This window comes from Amblyomma americanum, chromosome 4 (genome assembly GCF_052857255.1).
Source record: "Amblyomma americanum isolate KBUSLIRL-KWMA chromosome 4, ASM5285725v1, whole genome shotgun sequence".
Lineage (NCBI taxonomy): Eukaryota > Metazoa > Arthropoda > Arachnida > Ixodida > Ixodidae > Amblyomma > Amblyomma americanum.
The window spans coordinates 50833179-50853719 of NC_135500.1; the positions used below are offsets into that span (position 1 = coordinate 50833179).

General features: G+C 49.2%; 1 protein-coding gene across 2 annotated transcripts in view; it reads left to right on the plus strand.

The window, feature by feature from the left end:
• LOC144127943 (uncharacterized) overlaps nucleotides 1-20541 on the plus strand; it is a 134633-nt gene that overhangs the window by 110857 nt on the left and 3235 nt on the right. The window lies entirely within an intron of this gene.

Below are 20541 nucleotides of genomic sequence, written 5' to 3' on the forward strand. Positions count from 1 at the left end.
CGGTGCTTGGACCAATTTTATTCCTGATCTACATTAATGATATCAGTGAATTAATTACCTCTACTACTAGATTATTTGCTGATGACTGTGCTATATATAGACAGATTAGAACCCTGACGGCACCAACTCTTTGCAGACAGACCTGGACAGAATCACCACTTGGTGTGAACAGTGGCAAATGCAAATTAACGTCTCTAAAACAAAGGCTATTGCATTCACTACCAATAACCAGCTTCAAAATCACTGTTATTCCATGAATAGTATTCCCATTGAGAATGTCTCTACAGTCAAATACCTAGGTGTTCATTTGGAACATGTTTCCAGGTGATAATGTCTTCACCTTAAATCATGACACCCTTGCACAAAAACTAAAGTGTTTTTTACAAATAAATTCTGATTAGGAAGGCTCGATTTCTGCATATGCTCAGCTTCGAATTTTCTGTACTTTTTTTTTCGATTTTGCCTGTTGTTTTGGATTTGTGTTGCTTGTAGAACTATGTGTGGAGAATTGTTTAGTTGTAACTGTACACCCTTCCTATGTAATGCCTGAAAAGAGCCTTTAGGGTATGTGAATAAAAAAAAAGATGTGTCATTAGGTTCGTGGATATAATGTGTTCGAGTAACTTTGATGGCACACTGGTTAGAGAAATAGGACGGTAGTTAGAAGCTAATTGGCGGTCGCTAGATTTAAAGGCTTGGATGATTTTGGCAATTTTCCAATCATCCGGAACTTCCTCCGATTGTAAAGAATGGGTAAAGATTAATTGTAGTATCTAAACCAACGTCGCTGATGTGATTTTTAGTTGTTTACTATTGATATGGTCACAGCCTGCTGGTGAAGACAATTTGAGAGAAGGTATAAGGTTATTGATACCGTTGGCATCAACCTGGATCATAGGCATCGTAATTGATGTGGATTCTGGTGAAGTTATGGCGGTAGAGGTGATTACAAAAGAGAACACCGAGACGAAATAGCGGTTCAAAATGCTTGCACACTGATCTGGTTCGACTGGCTCTCCATCAGTTCCCTTAAGCGCTATTTGGTTCGGGTGAGACCTAGGTTATAGGATGTGCCAGAATTTGTTGGGGTTCGACTGTACGATTCTAAGTAGATCGATGGAAAAGAATTTATTTTTTGCAGCAGATAACCTTTCAGTATACATTTTTGTACATTGATAATATCAGTCCCATGTCGTAGGGGAGTTAGATTTCTATGCTGATCGATAGAGGTGCTTTTTCCTCTTTAGGAGACGTTTCAGGCTTACGGTAAACCACTCGTTGTTATGATCGGACCTAATATTTATTTTTAGGATGTATTTGTTTGAGGTTTATTATTGTTGTTTTGTATAATTCTCAGTTATGGTTAACTGTTCTTGATAGATAAGGCTCGCAAAACTGCTCATAAAAGCGTGTAAGTTCCGCGTTGATAGCATCGAAGTTTGCTTAATTGTAATTGAAGATTATCTTTTCAGCGGTTGATCTAACTTTCAGCAGTAGTGATATGGAAATGTGTAGAAGTGCATGGTCACTGAGTCCAGGAAGAGCCGTTACACCTTTAATGTCTTCAGGACTGCACGTCAGCAAGAGATCAAGGGTGTTATTCCCTCTCGTCGGAAGTGTTATGGCTTGATGGAGACTGAAATCAAGGGTTAGATTGAGGAATTGCTTGGGTTCACTGGACTTCGATTTACCACGTACGCTAAGTAGATGCCAGTTAATCTGGGGGAAATTAAAATTGCCAAATAGAAAAACGGTGATTTGGGGAAGTTATCTTTAATATATGTTAAACTACGGTAGAGTGAGTTGCTAAAAGGTGGCCCATAATCGGGTGGCTGGTAACAAATGCCAATTAGAGCTTTCGCAGTTGAGGTATGAAAACAAACCCATGATAATTCAAGTACGTCGTCGTGGTACACTAAATATGATGACAATGTATTTCTTATAGCTATTAGAACGCCACCCACTCTACGGTTGCTGCGATCACGCCGGTACATGGTGAAGTTGAGATTAGTGGGAAGCGCTTCGTTATCGAGGATATCTTCAGTTAACCGGGTTTCAGTTAGAATGATAATGTGTGCATCAATGTCGTCGATGAAGCTAAGAAGCTGGTCACGCTTTGGAATTACGCTCCTTATGTTGGTGAATGTGATATGGATGTCGAGGTAAGATATAGGACGTCTGCTGTGAACATGATTCGTTGCACGTTATTCACTACCATTGACGTTGGTAATACATGCCGTACATTCCGTCACCGTGTCAATAGTGGGGTTGTTAAGTAAAGCACTTTTTTGCAACGTGCTGTTTATCTAGTCGTAGTGTGAAGGCACACTTTTGGGGACAGATGAACTGCAGAAGTTTGGAACGAGCAAAACGAGTTTCAGGGGCAAAATCTTCTCTGATTGTGTAGACCGTGTCTTTAAGTTCGGGCCCACACGACAGAATGTTTTCTTCTGTCTTAAAATGATCAAATTTAATAATGATTGGGTGCTGTTTATCCGTACGGTATTTTCCGAGTCGATGTGCACGTTCTATACTACCTATGTCTAGTTGCACACCGAGCTCAGTAGAGCAAAAAGCTCGTACCTGTTTTTTCAGACTCTTCCCAACTATCTTTTCCGCAGTCCTTAAGGCCAAAGAAAAGTAAGTTGTTTCTTCGCATACGATGGCTTGCGTCAATATTGGCGGCCTGAAGGACTGCAAGTTCATGCTTTATTTCATTAGTTTAATCTATTTTCGAATCCGCTGGTTCCTTCTTATGAGCAATTTCCAACAAAGAAATGCGGTTGTTTAGCTCGGATATTACTTTTCGTGGTTGTCTTGCGTAGCCTTAAGTTCTTTTAGTTCAGTAGATGTGCTGACCTCTGCGTCCTGAAGGCGTTTGAGGGCTTCTAGAACGGATGAATTGTCAAATAATGTCGTTAGCCCTGGGTTGAGCTCCACGTCGCCTGATAGGTATAACATCAGTTGGGATAACAGGTGGAATAATATACAGTCACAACACATTTGCACAACGCTACGCCACTTGATCACATAGGGGCAAGAGAGAAGCCTGCAGAGAAGCCATCCTAACAGTTGACTGCAGCTGCGTTTCTCTCTGCATCATGTGCCCCCTTGATTGGTATGCCCCTATGTTAGCACCTTCTTTGGTTGCTAAACATTTCATACAGTTGTAATTGTCACCTCTTTACTTAGAAACCCTATTATCCAGGAACACATGAACCAAAAGAAAAAGTGTGACTGCATGTGACATTTCCATTGCTTTCATGATTTTGAACATAGAACCGGGAAATAGTACAAACCGTAAGCATATCGTGGTTTTACTGATATATTCAGTAAAACTCCTCTGTAGCAAAGTCACTCGGACCAGCAGTAATCTTTACTATATCAGTGTTCTTGCTCCATCAGTTGTTTGTGATGGCATGGCTCCGAGGAGGCTCCCTCGTAATTAAGTTTGACTTACTAAGCACAGTGTGTTAGTTTAGAAAAGAAATGCTTAGAAATACCTTCTGCCCTGCTTAAATGGTACCATTGTTTGGTAATTGCTCAATTTCAGTTCTCATATTTGATGTTATTCGGTCATTCCAAGCCTAACGTCCCAGATATTGCTCGTAGCCGTCACTGATTTGTTGAGAAAAATGAATGGCACCTGATCGCAACATGCCTAATCTAAGCCTAAAAATTTTTTCACAAAGGTGGAAACTTGGGCAAGTTAGTATCATTGATCCATGGCATGAGAGATAGCAGAGACCAAGAGTTGTGTATGTATCTGTTCTTTGTCCATTGTCTTGGTTTGCGCTACCCCTCATGCTAAAATATTTTTGCCAAAAAAAATTTAGCCAAGAGGTGAGCGCAGTTTGAATGTTTTAAAAAGGTGTGAAACTAAGCACTGCTCAATAATTGATAAAGAACTCACATTTTTAGAAAATGCTCCACAAATAATTTTTTAAGGACATTTGCAGAGATTCCGGTTTTTGATATGATTCAGATCATGTATTTTTGCTCGATATAAATACAGTTGAATCCTGCTTCAACTAAATCGCGTGTCTCCTGAATTTCGTTGAAGTGGAAGCTACGTTGTCATGAAATCGGGCCAGAGCATTCACAGCATTGACATTTTGGACTAAATAGTTCATGAATAACATTTACTTTACAAAAATATGTCAGTTTTTGTTTTCTCCGTTTCGAAATGGCTGTCTTGGCGATTTTCTTGGCACTCCGAAAATCTCAGAATCATGCAATGAATGCACATTGCTACATTTGCTGTCAAAACTAATTTTTTTTTTTTTTCTGAACGCGTTCTGAAAGCGCCATTGCTTTAAAGGGGCTCTGAAAGAGGCTCTAATAAAGTTGCAGAATGGCTGGAATGTTAAAGCACTCCTCTTCACTAATACAGTAGCCGACGGGTAATTCGGACTCCAATAATTCGGAGTTGTAGGATATTTCGGACCTTGATGAGGCACCGTCATTCTCCCCAAAATCGGCCACCTTATCGGCTTTTCGACGATGCAAAAGGCGCCATCTTGGATTGAGGTGGATTTACACCGCAATTGGCTTGGCTTGACACACTTTCGGTACCTCATTGTTGCCTGTAGAGGTCACTGCGATCTCTGACACTTCGAGGTGGCAGCCGGATTGTCATCACCGTCAGCTTGCTTTTGTCGCCGACGTCGCGGGCAGTTATCGTTTGTCCCATACATTGAAAATTGGTTGTTGGGGGAAGGAAATTGTGCAGGAGCTATCTCACATCTCGGCGGGAAGGGATAAAACAGGGACTGAGAGAAGAAAGAGGTGCCATAATTGAGGGCTCCGGCAAATTTCGACCACCTGGGAACCTTTAACGTGCACTGACATCGCCTAGCACATGGGTGCCTTTGCGTTTCACCTCCATCGAAACGCAGCCACCGCGGTCGGGTTCCTACCCGGGTACTCCGGATCAGTAGTCGAGCGCCCTAACCACTGAGCCACCGTGGAGGGTCTCATACGTTCGCCCTTTGACGTTTCGTCACTTGGGTTTCTCTAACTGCATTGACCGAGTGGCGCTCAGTCCTCACGAAGTTATATCTTTTCGCTGTTTTGTGATTGCGTCCGTTGGTTCCGCCGCTTTGAAAGAAAAGTACCTTATCTTTGCGTGTGTTTAACGAGCGGTGTGGTGCACACTCGGGTTGTGGACAACATGGCCCCGCCGGGTCCGTCAAAGAAGCGTGGGAAGTATTCCAACTAAATGCGGTGAGCTTTCTGTCTAGCGTGTACAGTGAAAGCACAACTTTAGCGCAAATACAGGCGCAAATCGTCGCCAGCAAGAGAAATTTCTCCAGCAAGAGAAAGCTCCCTGACATCTGAAAGAATCTAACCAGCAGCCACCTCTCAACATGTATACGTAGATGCGAGCAACGGAGGAGGGTGCGAGCATGAAAAAGTTGCCGGGAAGGGCTCGCCAAATTTAACGTGTGATTGTGGTTCCTCTGCTGCGTGTAGAAGAGTATTATTTGGCTCATGTTTTCGTGACAACACAATACAGTGATTGAGCGATTTGATGACCTCTCCTCAGAAGGTGTTTCAGAGCCCCTTTAATCGTGTGTGAACCCATACTTAGATCGCGCTGCCTGGACGCATTTCGGCATAGTCTATGTGTGCGTGCACCCGCGTCACTGCGTGTTGAGTAGCTAGCGGTCACATGCACTTCGAAATTAATCCTTTAGACGACGTACCATAAATGTAGTTGCTACAGTTCTTCGAAGTCGTTTTACAGTTTGCAACTTGCAGTGTGAACATACCAGCTGAGTGATGTTCTGTTGAGACATTGACCAAGAACTAGCGACACTCGCAGTGGCTGTACTTGGCCATGCTGTGAACCCTGGGGGCTCACTTGTTTTGTTTGGTTTTTGAAGAAAGGAAATGGTGCAGTAACTTTCTCACATATCTCTGTGGGCACTGGAACCATGTTGTAAGGGAAGGGATAAAGGCGGGAAGGAAAGAAGAAAGGAAGAAAGCGGAAATTGAAATTGGATTTTGTGGAAAGTCAGGGCACCTGTAGTGACCTAAGACACTTACCCAAAATGCTCTCTTGACTAGCCTAGCATAGGGTTCGCTAAAAAAGTGCTCTGAAACTAGCCAGTGGTTATTGTATAACGTTTAACACTTTCACTGATTTCTGTTGACACTATTACTTCACACTGAAATAAATGCTGTAGAACTCATTTCCATTATTCCTTCGTCATTGAAGCGAGCGAAAAAGCCGAAGAGCCGCCTTGCCTAGTGTCCGGGCCATCGGCATAACCATCGCAGGCATTCGTGCACCGCATCGCATGTTTATGTGCACATGATTGCACATTAATTCCGGTTCTCCAGGGAATGTCCGTTGCGCTATTGAAAGTGCAAACTGTGTTCAGCAGCCGTGTTTGGTGAAACCTAATGAGATGCGGGCACGTGTGGACGCACGAAAAAAAAAATTCGGCCGCTTACTGGGAAAAATTTCGTTGAAGTGGAACCTTGTTCCGAAAATTGTTTGTGTTGAAGGAAAATAATTGCATTGCCTTGTATGGCATGCTGATGAGGAATCGAAAATACTTTGTTGTGGCCGAAATACTTCATTGTGGTGGAAATTTCTCTCCTGCGGCATTCCTTGTTGCGGGGTTTGACTGTACTTTTTTTAGAATATAAGTAAAATGTAAAAATTATGTTATTTTTTCATTCTGTCGTTCCGTTTTAATATCGACTTGCTCTTGGATATTAGGAATTAGTCATTTTGATTCCCTAGACGTGCACTATTACCTATAAATAATGTTACAACTGATGAAACTGAGTATGTTGAAGTAAAAAAAATATACTAAAGTTGCAGAAAAATTTGTTTTGAACCATAAACATCCATTTATTTCACCCTGAGGTGGTCCAGGTAAATATACAAACGATCGTGGGTTTAATAGAGCAGTTCATTCTCTTTCATTCCTGAAATTTCTACCAAGATGATTTTTGTTTAAAAAAATAAAAAAAAACTTTTAAAGTCGAGCTTTCACAGCACAAGTTGCGTTCTCTCGTAAAGATTCTTCACTGTAGAGCGCAAGACCTGGCATGACATTACATTTATGGCCAGATAACCACATCAGTTTGCCCTCGCTCACAGTTGTGCTCTTTATGGCTGGAGCTAAAGCAGGTATCGCATGATATTCATCAGGTGGTATGCAATATGCGAGATTGTTTTCGCTTTCAAAATTCGGATGTGCCTGCTTTGGCACCAGGGAGCCAAGAGCAGAAAAACGAGGGTATTCAATGTGCTGTCTTGCATGGACCAAGATGAAAGGATGACCAGCCGGCATGGCAGCCGTAGCACAAGTGCTCTATTTATGTCCGAATAAAATCGTGGAGACGCGTGCCTCGGAGTGTGTGTGACACAGCCAAGTCCTCTCCACTGCTTCGAGTAATGCCAGACATTCTGACAGTGAGCACGGCCCACTCACATGGAGGTGCCTCGCTCACATGTAGGATCTTCACCTACATACATAAAGAAAGCACAGTCTATCCTTTACAGTTGGGATCAGGTAGGTCTCTGTTGAAGACGAAGGTTCAGTTTTCTTCCCATGGATGAATCAGGCCCCCCTCTAGATGTGGGCCGCTCTGCTGTTCTTGCTGATGCTGTGATATAAATAAGCAGGGAAGGCTTATTGCCTGATTTTTCTAAACTAAGAATAGCAGGCATTGTGTAAACTCACTTTTAAATATTCTGTCACTAATTACTCGTGCACACTTGTGTACGTTTCAGCTGTTCAGTGCGTGCCATTCAGAGAACGAGACCGCAACAAAAATTAATCTGAATGCTGTTCGTAGTTGAAGGATGGCTGGTTCGTCGTATATGAGACCTATATTAGAACAAATTAACTGGTGCAAACAACTATTGCTGAGTTCTGCATACGTATGTGAATTGCGTAAAACCTACACATGTCAGACTTTTGTTCCATTTACAGAAACTGAACTTCCTTCGTGCTCTCTGGGTCTATGTGCTAGTTCCCACAAGCTCACACAGACCAAGAAACATTCACTCATCATTGCTGAAAATTTGACATAAGCAGATAGGGGCCTTTCCTCTCAGAATGCCCGCAAGAGTCATCAGAACCATATGTGCTCATCACTGTCAAGTTTTCCCTTAAGGAGTACTCATCATTGATAGCGTCTAAGTGGTGTTCAGCGGTGCTCCAGCTGCTCCATTTGCGCAGTTCTGGTACATTTACATTTTTCTGTGCCAGTCTGTTCCAAAAGCAACAAATTGACCATACTGCACCTTAGCTGCACCTAAAAAGATGTGGTCATGGGAAAACAACTATCTTTTTGTACCATTCAGGCTTTCAGTTGGAAACCTACTAAAACGTTTCCGCAGTTGGAAATTCAGGGTGCTGGAGTGCTGGTGGGCTGGCTTATGGTAGAATTTATAGCAGCCAGTTCATTCGTCCACATGGAGGAAGGAAAGAACTCAGGAGTGGCAGTTAAATCACATTTTTTGAATCCGGCTACCCCACTACTTGGCTGCCGTCTCAGCACGCTTGTGCATGCATAGCAGGCATGCCAGCAGACAACGCTGCTGCACCCAGCGTTACTATTGGCTGCACCTTTGGCCGAAGACTCCCAGTAGTCCTTGTGAAAGCGTGTGACTTCCGGCACACTTTTTGGCGCGCAGCTCGGATAGCGAGGGCCTCTCCTGAGTACCATATTTACATGATCGTAAACGACCTATTTTTAAAAATTTGAAAATCCGAAGTGGGGTTGTTGAATTACAATTGAAATGAAAACATGGCACTATAAGTAAAGGCGAGACAAACAAGATAGCAGGCGTGCTACAGCGTGGTTGCATTTTTGCTGTGTGGCTCCGTCGCATCGCTCTTGGTGCTGGTCTTGAGCAGCTGCTATGTCAATGCGCAGAACCGGCATCCCCACCCCGCGCGAGGCCGCCAATGGTGGCTGTCGATAAGCAGCAAACCGGCACCAGCCCACTTCCCACACGTGGCCACAGACTACGGTTGCTGATAAACAGTGGTGGCCCGATAACGCAATCGCGTTCTACGGGAAGGTCAAGCGTTGCGCTCGGCGCTCAAGGGAGCGTTGGTAGTTGATGGAAGGGCCGCTGTTCCAATCAAGGCAGCACCCCTACTCGGAACGGCAACAGTGCCGGGGAGTGTCGGTAGCCGACGGAAGAGCCGACACCATTCACGCATAGTTTCTCTTCGGCTCTGACGCATTTGACTACTGCTCGCCGCATTTCACAAGGTTTTAATGTAGTGCTTCGTCAGTCATCATTTGTGCTACAAGTCCGGCAAGCGGCTGGCGCTCGTTCACGGCTACATTCAAGATGGCTGCCATTCTTTACGCCCAAGAAACGAACAGCCGCACGCCGGGCCGCAAGTTCGACGTTCGCAATGAGTATTACAGGTGTGGCAGCTGCAGCGAGGAAAATTTTCAGCTGTTCCACGCGATGTCATGATGTGGCTGTTTGCAAAGTGCAAGATTTCGCTGGATGGATGGATGGAAAACTTTATTGGGTCTTGCAAGTAGTGATAAGTAACTACTAAGCGGGCCGCTCCCACGTCTGGACCGGAAGACCAAGCCTCACGGCCACGTCGTGAGACTGCTGGACAGCCCAGAATTGTTCATCCAGTTCCGAGCTGCGAACTGCAGCCTCCCACTTGGACGCGTCCTTGATCGCCGAGTCTTCAATTTTTGTGCAAGACCAGAGCATGTGTTCGAGCGTCGCTAAATCACCACAATCCTGCCAATAAGGCTCCGTATATGTCTCAGGATAAAACATGTTCAACCTCCGTGGGCAAGGATAAGTACCAGTCTGTACCAGCCGTAATGTAAGTGCCTGAGCCTTGTTTATTTTAGGATTCGGCAAGCCATAAACCCTGCGATTAAGAAGGTAATACTTCGTGATCTCATTGTATGTGGAAGGGGAGTCTCTGTTCTCGGGGAGTACCGCCACGCCGTGGCCGCCACGCCGTGGCGCGGGGCAGAGCGGAGGGTAAGATCTCGCGCTGCCTCATGAGCGTACTCATTGAGATTCGTAGGGGCTCCCCCAATCATCCCAAGGTGAGCAGGAAACCAACATAAGTAGTGTTGAGAGATCTCACAGGTCTGCATAATCTTAAAAGCAACCTTAGCCACCGAGCCCTTTTCAAAGGCCCTAACGGCTGACTTTGAATCACTGTATACAAAAGGCCTGTGCCTGTCAACCAGGGCGAGAGCAATAGCCGCTTGCTCCGCGACCTCTGGCCTATCAGTCCGAACGGTAGCAGCGTTAACAACACTGCCCTCATTGTCCACGACAACTATGGTAAACACCTTCCTCTCCTCGTTAAATGAAGCATCGACGAAGCCAACCTTCTGATTCTCATCACGAATGAGTCTCAGCAAACAAGCCCCCCGGGCCTTTCTTCTACCCACATTTCGCTCTGGATGCATGTTCCTGGGAACAGGCTTGACATGATACCGCTGACGGACCTTCAAGGGAATACCGACGTGAAGCTGTGAAATCTTCTCCTGAGGAACACATAACTCTCTCAGAATCTGCTGACCGGCGCTAGTCGTAGAGAGACGCACCATTTGCGTCCTCTCCTGAGCCTCAGCTATCTCATCCAAGGTATTATGAATTCCCAGCTGGAGAAGTCGGTCGTTGCTGGTGCACATCGGCACTCCCAACACTTGGTGATCTTCCTAATCTGCGTTTCAAGCTTCTTCTTCTCTGATGGTTTCCACTTGTGCATTGCCGCCACATAAGTAAAGTGACACAATACAAATGCGTGCATAAGCCTAATCAGACTATCCTCCTTCAACCCCGTCTGCCTGTTGGCCACCCTCTTCACTAGGCGTACCGCATTTTCTGTCTTGGCAATAATCTTCTGGATCATCAGCGTGTTGGCACCGTTCGACTCAATCAGCATCCCCAAAACCGTGATCTTATCTACCCTAGGGATGAGATCGCCATTTCTTGTGCGAAGCTGATAGCTCAGCTTGTCCACGGGGATCCATCCCCTTGGCTTGGGTCCCCTTCTAGTGGGACTGTACAGCAACAGCTCCGACTTGGAGGGGGAGCACCGTAATCCCGTCGGGTCCAAGTAAGTCTCGATTACATCTACTGCCTCCTGCAGAACACACTCGATATAGCCCTCACTACCCCCGCGACACCATATGGTCATGTCATCGGCATACATAGTGTGCTTAATCCCCTCAATCTCCAAGAGCTTCTTGGCCAAGCCGAACATGGCCAGATTGAACAATGTGGGCGAGATGACGGCCCCCTGAGGAGTGCTGCTGTCTCCAGGGTTTAACATCCTTGACTCCAGTCCCGCAACCCTCAAGGTGGCCTTCCTGCATGACAGGAAGGACCTGATGTAGTCATGAAAGCGCGCGCCGAGGCCAAGATCCGAAATGGACTTCAGAATATGAATGCCGAACGCTGTCAAAGGCCTTCTCCAGGTCCAGGCCGAGGATGGCCTTAACGCCCCTTACATCTCCATCAGTGACCTGATGATTAATGAGCTTCATTGCGTCTTGAGTCGACAGCCCGGCCTGAAAACCAGTCATAGTGTGGGGGTAGACCTCATTCTCCTCAAGGTACCTTGTAAGCCGATTAAGCACCGCATGCTCGGCCACCTTGCCCACACAGGAAGTGAGCGAAATAGGCCTTAAGTTATCCATGCTCGAGGCTTTGCCAGCCTTGGGAATGAGCACCGTGAGAGCTGTCTTCCACTGCTCCGGAACCACCCCATCTCTCCACATAGCGTTAACTTCCCCGGTAAGGTACTTGATCGACCTATCATCCAGGTTTTTCAAAAGCTTGTTCGAAATGCCGTCCGGTCCGGGAGCCGACTTGCTGTTAAAGTTATGCAAAACCGTGCGTATCTCTTCCACAGAAAAGGCCTCATCTAGGGAAAAGTTGTCCTCTCCCGTGTAGGCATGTTCTGTCAGAAGAGCATCTGGGTCCGCAACAGGAAGGTATTTTTTGGACAGCTTCTCAACCAGCTCCTCCTCCGAGGCAGACCCCACTGCTTCGTGTACAGCTCTAGCAAGGACGTGTCCCTGACTAACTCTCGTATTGGAGTCGTTCAGCAAATGCTTAAGCAAGCCCCACGACCTCCCGTTGCGTACCTGCTCGTCCACCGAGTTGCATACCTCATCCCACTGTTGCCTAGACAAAAGCTTACAGTGCTCCTCAATCAGCTTATTCAGCTCAGAAATCTTTTTACGCAGCCTGCGATTAAGCCGCTGCCCCTTCCACCTAGCCAGCACAGACCGTTTGGCTTCAATCCAGATGGGCCAGCCTGCTATCAACACTATCCACCTTCAAATTCGTAGTGATCTCCTTCGTAGCCTCCTTTACATCCTCCCTCACCTGGGTGACCCAATCCTCCAGGGACGGCCGGTACGGGCCTTCGAATTCCTTTGCCCTTTTTCCTCTCTCCTCCCGGATCATCCGAAACTTATCCCAGTCTTAAATGTTAACGCCCTAGGGAGCCTACCCTCAACCTAAAAAACGACTTGGTTGATACAATGATCACTATCTAGGTCTTCGGCAAGATTGCACCAACTAGACTTGGCGGCGTTCTTTACAAAGCAGAGGTCAGGGCTAGTATCCCTACACGTCGACGTCCCTATACGTGTCGGAAAGGCAGGGTCAGTGACCAGCGTAAGGTCAAACTCCACAGCGTTCTGCCAGAGGTCTCTCCCTTTAACTGTGTCATGCTTGTACCCCCCACACGTGATACAGAGCATTAAAGTCCCCGGCCACGATCAGCAGATGGTCCCCGGTAAGCTTAGAAGCCTTCTGCAGAAGCAGCTTGAATTTCTGCACCCTGTCCCTCGGGGCACTATACACGTTCAGAATAAACACGCTTTTCTTATTCACCCGGTTAGGAATCACCTCAATCATGACATATTCCAGGGAACTAAATGTATCTTAAGATCATGGACCAAGTGCGTCAGTTTGCTATCCAATAGAATGCAGGTCCCCCGAGCTTTGGATCCCCCGAAGACGGTTCAGTAGCCCGTCAGAGAAACTTCTGCCGTTATTGTCTCCTGCAGTAGGACAGCCTGCCGCCTACACTTACACACGCGAATATACTGCTGTAGAGGCGCCTGTTTACGAGCATACCCCCTATAGTTCCATTGCCACACACAAAAAGTCTCATTTTGTCGCGCCATGTTGAAGCAGTTGCTGCGAGGCATCTTGCTGAACCTGAGACTACCCCGTCGAGGAACCAGCCGACTGAGATCCCGACCTAAGAAGGGGAGAGGCACTCAGACTGGACTTGTTTTCGAACACCTCTATTCTACATTGCAGCTCCTTGAACCTCCCATCGATCAAGCCGAGCGACTCTGTGAGACGCGTATTCAGCTGCGCCAGACCATCGTTGACCTGCTTGACACTATCCACAACACTCGACAACATCTCCGTCACCTCAGATCTCAGCTTCCTCGACGTGGGCTCCGCCTCATGTGTCAAAGCCTTCCTCTTTGAGGGGCGCGACCCACTAGCCTCACCTACATCAGCTAAATCCATGCTCTCTATGGGCTTGTAGGCTTAACACCTCAGGAGCAAAGGAAACGAGACCACTGCTATGAGCCGACACCAGAACAGAAGTGCCAGCCGTGGCTGCACGAGCCACGACCAGGTGCCGTCTTTATTCTCTTCGCAGGGTGGCGTGCGCTAGCCGGGTTGTCAGCGCCGCCCAAGAGAGGGTGCTACAGGGCCCCCCGCCTAGACTGGAAGTCGAAACGGACGGAGGGCCGGCGATGGCGCTCGAGCACTAGGTCAGGCGGCGCTGGGAGTTGTTCCAGGGCGGTCTCCATGTAAGCCGGTTTAAGGCGGTCTAGACTGACGGTCTCTTCGCGGCTGTTTTGAAGGATGGTGGCGGTTTTCGGGGTGCGGTGGAGAACGTGGAAAGGTCCGTCGTAAGCCGGTGTGAGTGGAGCTTGGACAGCGTCTCGACGCACAAAAACGTGGGTCGAAGTGGCCAGGTCGGGTTGTTAGAAAATGGTATGGTATGATGGCGGGACGGACGTGGGGGGAGTAGGGCCGGAGGTCTTTAACGCAGTCCAGCAGGCGTTGGAGGAATTCTTGAGGCTGGGTTGGAAGCTGCTGGGATGTAAAGAAGTCGCCTGGAAGACACAAAGCACTTCCATACACGAGCTCTGCAGCTGAGCACTGTAAGTCTTCTCGGATGACGGCCCTTAGACCAAGCAGCACAAGGGGCAAGGAGTCGACCCAGGAAGCGCAATTGAGGCGGGCAGCGAGGGCGGCCTTCAATTGGCAGTGAAGGCGTTCCACCATGACGTTAGCACACGGGTGATATGCAGTGGTACGGCAATGCCTGGCGCCGAGAATATTATTAAGGGAAGGAAACAGGGAGGACTCAAACTGGCGTCCATGGTCGGTTGTCACAGTGCCAGGACAACCAAATCGAGATACCCACGCAGAAATGAAGGCGCGGGAAAAAGTCTCTGCGGTGATCTCAGGAATGGGGACTGCCTCCGGCCAGCGAGTGAAGCGGTCGACTATGGTCAAGATATAGCGGTAGCCTCGAGAGATGGGTAGAGGGCCCACGATGTCAAGATGAACATGGTCGAAACGACGGCCAGGGGGTAGAAAGGCTTGGGAAGGTGTCTTGGTATGTCGACAGATCTTGGTCGACTGACAGGGTAGGCACCGGCGCGTCCAAGTATGCACATCAGCATTGATTCCGGGCCAAACATAGCACTGGGTGAGAAGGCGCTGAGTAGCCCGAATGCCTGGATGGCATATGTCATGGACAGAATGGAAGATAGGGAGGCGTAGTGAAGCCGGAACAAAAGGGCGAGGAAAGTCCGTTGAAACATCGCACCATAAGGGCTCAGGCGAGCAAGGATGGGGCACAAGCCGTAATCGGAGATAACGAGGGTTCGCTTGAAAAGCGGCGAGCTCATCGTCATTCTGCTGGGCAGAAGAGAATGCGGCCCAATCGACGGTGAAAGATGGAGCGTCTACCGCGACTATACGAGAGAGGGCGTCAGCGGCAGTGTTGGCTGCACCTTTCACATGCCGGATGTCGGTAGTAAACTCCGAGATATAAGCGAGCTGACGGAGTTCACGTGACACGTACTTCGATGAGTTGGTCCGGAACACATATGCCAGCGGTTTATGATCGGTTAGCACGTGAAACTTGCATCCTTCTACAAAATGCCGAAAGTGGTGGATAGCGGAGTAGATGGCTAGGAGCTCTGTACAGAAGACGCTGTAGCGGGTCTCAGCAGGAAGTAGCTTCCGAGAGTAAAAAGAATGGTCTCCACTCGGAGTTAATGTATTGCTGTAAGACGGCTCCGATGGCCACGCTGGAGGCATCCACCATCAATCTCGTAGGGACGTCGTTGCGTGGATGGACTAGAAGCACGGCGTTAGCGACTGCTTGCTTCGCGGCAGTAAAGGCGGCCTGGGCTTCTGATGACCAAGAGATTGCAGAGAACAGGCCAGCGGTTGACCGGAGGAGGTCGGTGAGTGGGCGAAGTAGCTCTGCACAGTGCGGGATAAAGCGGCGGAAGAAATTCACCAGCCCCAGGAATTGTCGCAGGAGGCGCAGGGTTGTGGGCAAGGGAAAATTCTCGATGGTCTGAACGTGGGACGCGAGAGGGCGGATACTCACTGAGGATATGTGATGTCCCAAAAACTCAAGCTCAGAAGCACCGAAAAGACACTTGGAGGCATTCACAGCCAGGCCGTAGTGTTGTAGACACTTGAACAAAGCACGTAGGTCTTGCTCATGATCATGAGGTGTAGGGCTGGCGATGAGGATATCGTCAAGGTACGCGAATACACTCGGTAGGCCCCGCGTGACCTCAGCCATGAACCGCTGGAAGGTTTGAGCCGAATTGCGTAGTCCAAAAGGCATCCGGACGTACTCAAACAAACCAAAGGGCGTCATGATGGCGGTCTTAGGTATGTCGGCGGGTTCAATGGAAATTTGGTGGTACGCCTTAACCAGGTCAACTTTGCTAAAAATGGCGCAGCCGGCGAGGCGCGATGTAAACTCCTGGATGTGGGGCAGCAAATAGCTGTCGAGGACAGTGTTGGCATTCAACGCCCGATAGTCGCTGCAGGGGCGCCAGTCACCGGGATCACGCTTGGGCACTAGATGCAGCGGAGACGCCCACGCGCTGGACGACGGGCATATAATGCCGAGCTCCAGCATGTGGTCAAACTCACGTTTGGCGATAGCTAGATTGTCTCCAAACAAGCGGCGCGGTTGAGCAACTGCGGGTGGACCCCGGGTGACGATGTGGTGTGTCAGTATGGTTAGGCGCCTGAGTGAGATTGGCTTAGTGAGCTCCGGGAAATCCGCCAACACTTTTTCGAACTGAGAGGAAGGTATCAGCGTGCAAACGCCCATGGGAGCAAGGTCGGATGAGGCTCCCGATATGGAGAGATGAGTCAGACCGTCCGTAAGGCGACGATGCAGCACGCTGACGTCTAAGTCGAACTAGGAGAGGAAGTCTGAGCCGATGATCGGGCGAACCACGTCTGCGATGACGAAGACCCATCGAAAAGTGCGGCGTAGGCCGAAGTTGAGGGTGAGAGATCGTAGCCCATACGTGGGTATAGACGAGGTGTTGGCAGCACGGAGCGACAGTCCTGATGGCTTGGAACGATCTGCCTTAGTCGGTGGATCCACGCTGATTTCCGCGCCCGTGTCGATAAGAAACCGGGTGCCGGAGAACTTGTCAGTGACCGTGAACAGGCGGCTCGAATGACTGGGGGAACCACACGCCGCCGTTAGTGATCCCGGCGGGCATTTCCCGGCCACGAACAGGGCGGTGTACACTTCGTGGCCCGGTGGCGAAAACGCCTGTGGTACCAGCAGAGAGATGTAGGGCTGGGACTCCGAACTTGCCATGAGCGCGAAAGGGCGTGATGATCAAGACGAGACGGATGGGTCTCCAGAGGCCGGCTCCGGAGTGCGGCGACTGAGGCGGCAAGCTCCTCGAGACGGGCCTCAAGGCGCGAAATCGCTGGGTCTCTTGGTGGCAAAATAGCAGTGATGGATGGGGAGGTGGCCTCATGAACGTTATCTGCGAGCTCAGCCAGGCGGTCGAGGGTGACGTCACCGGCTGCCGCAGGGACGAGGCGGATGGGCTGGGGAAGGCGTTGGAGGAAAAACTCTCGAAGCAACACTGAGTGGTTGGGGATGTCGCGCTCCCCGAGAAGCCGTTGCATGCGGCGCAGAAGCTGGGAGGGGCGCCGGTCGCCAAGGTTTTCCCCGGTAAGGAGCTGCTGGAGGTGGGTGCGGTCCTACGGCATAAATCTCTCCAGCACCTTGGTTTTCAGGTGATGATATGGTGTAGCACCCATGGGGGCGGAGAGAACGTCGGAGAGCTCACCGGCAACATCAGGAGGCAGGCTTGAGGCAACATGGTAGTAGCGCGTCGTCTCCGACATGATGCGGGCTAGGCAAAATTGCGCCTCAACCTGGTGGAACCAAACTTGCGGGTTCTGGGGCCAGAAAGGTGGAAGGCGAACCTGCAGCAACGAGACGTCCTGCGGACACGAATCCTGTTGCGGGATCGGTCATTGCTCATCCTTGGTCACCAATGTAGGCTGAACGCCTCAGGAGCGAAGGAAACAAGACCACTGCTACGAGCCGACACCAGAACAGAACTGCCAGCCGTGGCTGCACGAGTCACGACCAGGTGCCGTCTTTATTCTCTTTGCAGGGTGGCGCGCGCTAGCCAGGTTGTCGGCGCCGCCCAAGAGAGGGTGCTACAGGCTCAGGCATTGCCCTCTCCGCCGGTGCAGGGTCTGCCACACCCTTAAGTGCAGAGATTTCTGCCTGAAGCGACCTCACCAGTTCTCTCAACTCTGCGTTTCCCTGCTCTAGCGTCTTGAATCTCGCCTCATTCTTGCTATGCTCTGGCCTTACCAAACTAGGCATCTCCACTCAAGCACTTGCGCACTCCGCCCAGGTAGTACCACTGGCCTCTTCACCGGGGCCCTTGCCTTGTAGACCCTGCAACACACCACTCTTGCGCACACCCTGTCTCTCAGTCCCATTAGGGCCACACGCAGTCTCAGTTCCCAACTGTCCGTTCATTCCGAAGCGCACCTTAGACGCCGATCTACTCCCAGACCGGCCACCGGAGCAGCTGCGTGATGCTCTTCCTGGTCTCCTTGATCTTGATCTTGAGCGTCGACACCCACGATCCTGTCCTTGCCCAGCCTCCAGAGCCTTCCCCAACGTTGGGAACTGGCTTTCGGTGTATCTGAAGCCTCCCTTCTCTTCATCCTCCGCCTTGATATCCGCCATAGCCCACTCAAAACGGCGGCACCGGACCACAAATCGGGTACGGAACCGCTGCTGGCACTCCTTGGCAGCCGTGATATGCTCTCCCCCACACAGCTCACACTTGGGTGTACACTGGTGGACCTCATCTGGATTGGTTTAACCGCAGACCCTGCAAACCACTTCTTCCGGCGAGGGGCAGACGTCAGCGTGATGCCCAAGCTTTCCGCAAGCATAACAAACATCAATCTGCTTGTGGTAAAGTGTGCACCTAACCAGCGCGTTACCATACCGAACGTAGTTGGGCACCTTGTACCCGTCGAAAGCGATGATGACCGTACCAGACTCCTTGATGCGTTTTGCCACCAGGGCCAGGGGATTATGCGGGTTAACGATCTTGCGACTCAGCGCTTCGGGTCCATCGCTGAGAGGAATGTTTCTTGTGATTCCCTTGCACGTTTCATGCGGCGCCGCACGATATGCCGCAGCTGCATGCGTGTCCCCAGCAATGCATAACTCCTTGATCCTCATGTACTTCGTAGCATTTTCTTCTTCCGGCGTGCTGACCACCACAATATTCTGCTGATAGTTGGGGCAGATCGTGTCCGCTTCTCGCTTCACCTCGTCTATGCAAGCAGCAGCCGTGATTGCATCAGCCACCACGGCCGCACCAATTTTAGCAATATTCAGACCTCCCCTGATCCTGACAATAATCTTGATATCATTTTTCGGCAGCGGAGGCATTTTAACTCGCCGGATGATACCCTTCTTGACGCTAGAAGGCGAGTTTGTACTCACTTTGCCGTTCTTGGGTCCCGGCCCGCCTTTAGGGCTAACAGCGTTGCCGCCGTATGACAGCCTTGCCTTGGTCGTAGAATTCCTCTGGGCATTAATTTTCCACCCAGCATCCTCTGAAACATCTTCCGGAGAAATATCTTTGCCTTCCACAGCGTATTCCATCATGACAAAAGTGTCGGGCGGCCGGGGAGCCGGCGCGGCCCATGAGCACGACGGGTGGCGTAGTCAAGACGAGAAAGGCCGTAAAATCAAGTACAGTCCACTCACTGAAAAAGGTCCTATATCCTGGTGTAGCGTGTAACTTTGCGGATCCGTTCAGCACAGAATTAGGCGCCGAATAGAGAAAAATCCGGTCAAAATTGCCCATAAAGCACCCTTCTGAAAGAAAGGATGCACATCGCAACAACCGCGTCCTCGGACGCTCTCCGTAGTCGCTGGAGCTCCGAAAAAAAGCATCCGCCTTCGACGGCGTCACGAGCCAAACTCCCAAAAATTTCACTGGATGACGACGTTAAAACGACATGCTGCGGGACCTCTGCAGTGATCGTGATTGCAGCGCTAATGAAGACGATGGCGCAAGTCTGGACAAGTAGTCTAGTGACTAATACATTTTCGGTTTAGAATGTGCCCACTGGCGCGGCCGCGCGCCGCAGCCGTTAGCGGCTGGCGATAAACTGCAGCCGCTGGATAATGCTATCACGTTAACTATTCAAGGCCAAGCTTAAACAACCTCGAAGTTCCTTTTTTTTTTCGGACATGTGATTTGGGGGGTCGACTTACATTCGTGTAAGTACGGTATTTCTTCCTCCATGTTCGTGCATCATGTCGGTTGCATCATGTCAAGACCATCTGGGTTGAGCCGCGCAGTGGCTCAGTGGTTACGGCACTTGGCTGCTGACCCGAAAGACTCGGGTCCGATCCCGGCCGCGACGGTCGAATTTCGATGGGGGCGAAATTCTAGAGGCCCGTGTACTGTGTGATGTCAGTGCACGTTAATGAACCTCAGGTGGTCGAAATTTCCGGAGCCCTTCACTACGGCGTCCCTTATAGTCTGAGTCGCTTTGGGACGTTAAACCCCCATTAACTAAACTGAAATATATCTTCTGGGTTGAGGAACAAAAGCTTGTAGCAGGTCCAGTGAGGTCAAGCTTTGTGGCAAAAAGGGGATTTCAGCCTTTCTAATTCACTTTGTGAGCTTGGTGAATTTGTAAAAAATACCAAGAAGCGCTCAGGTAGTGCCAACATGAAAAAAGAATGGTTCAAGTGAATGTGTCATTTGGACATTTAGTCAAGCATGCTTGGCTTAATTTGCATGCAAGACAGTAACAACATTAATAAAATGTTTTTTTCGCTGTTTTGTTGGGAGCACCTTCTGTTTTTTTTCTTCCTAGCTACACACGGCTGAACCTGATCTTGTTAGTAACAAACTGTTTTGGGTGACTCCTTTATTCTGTTC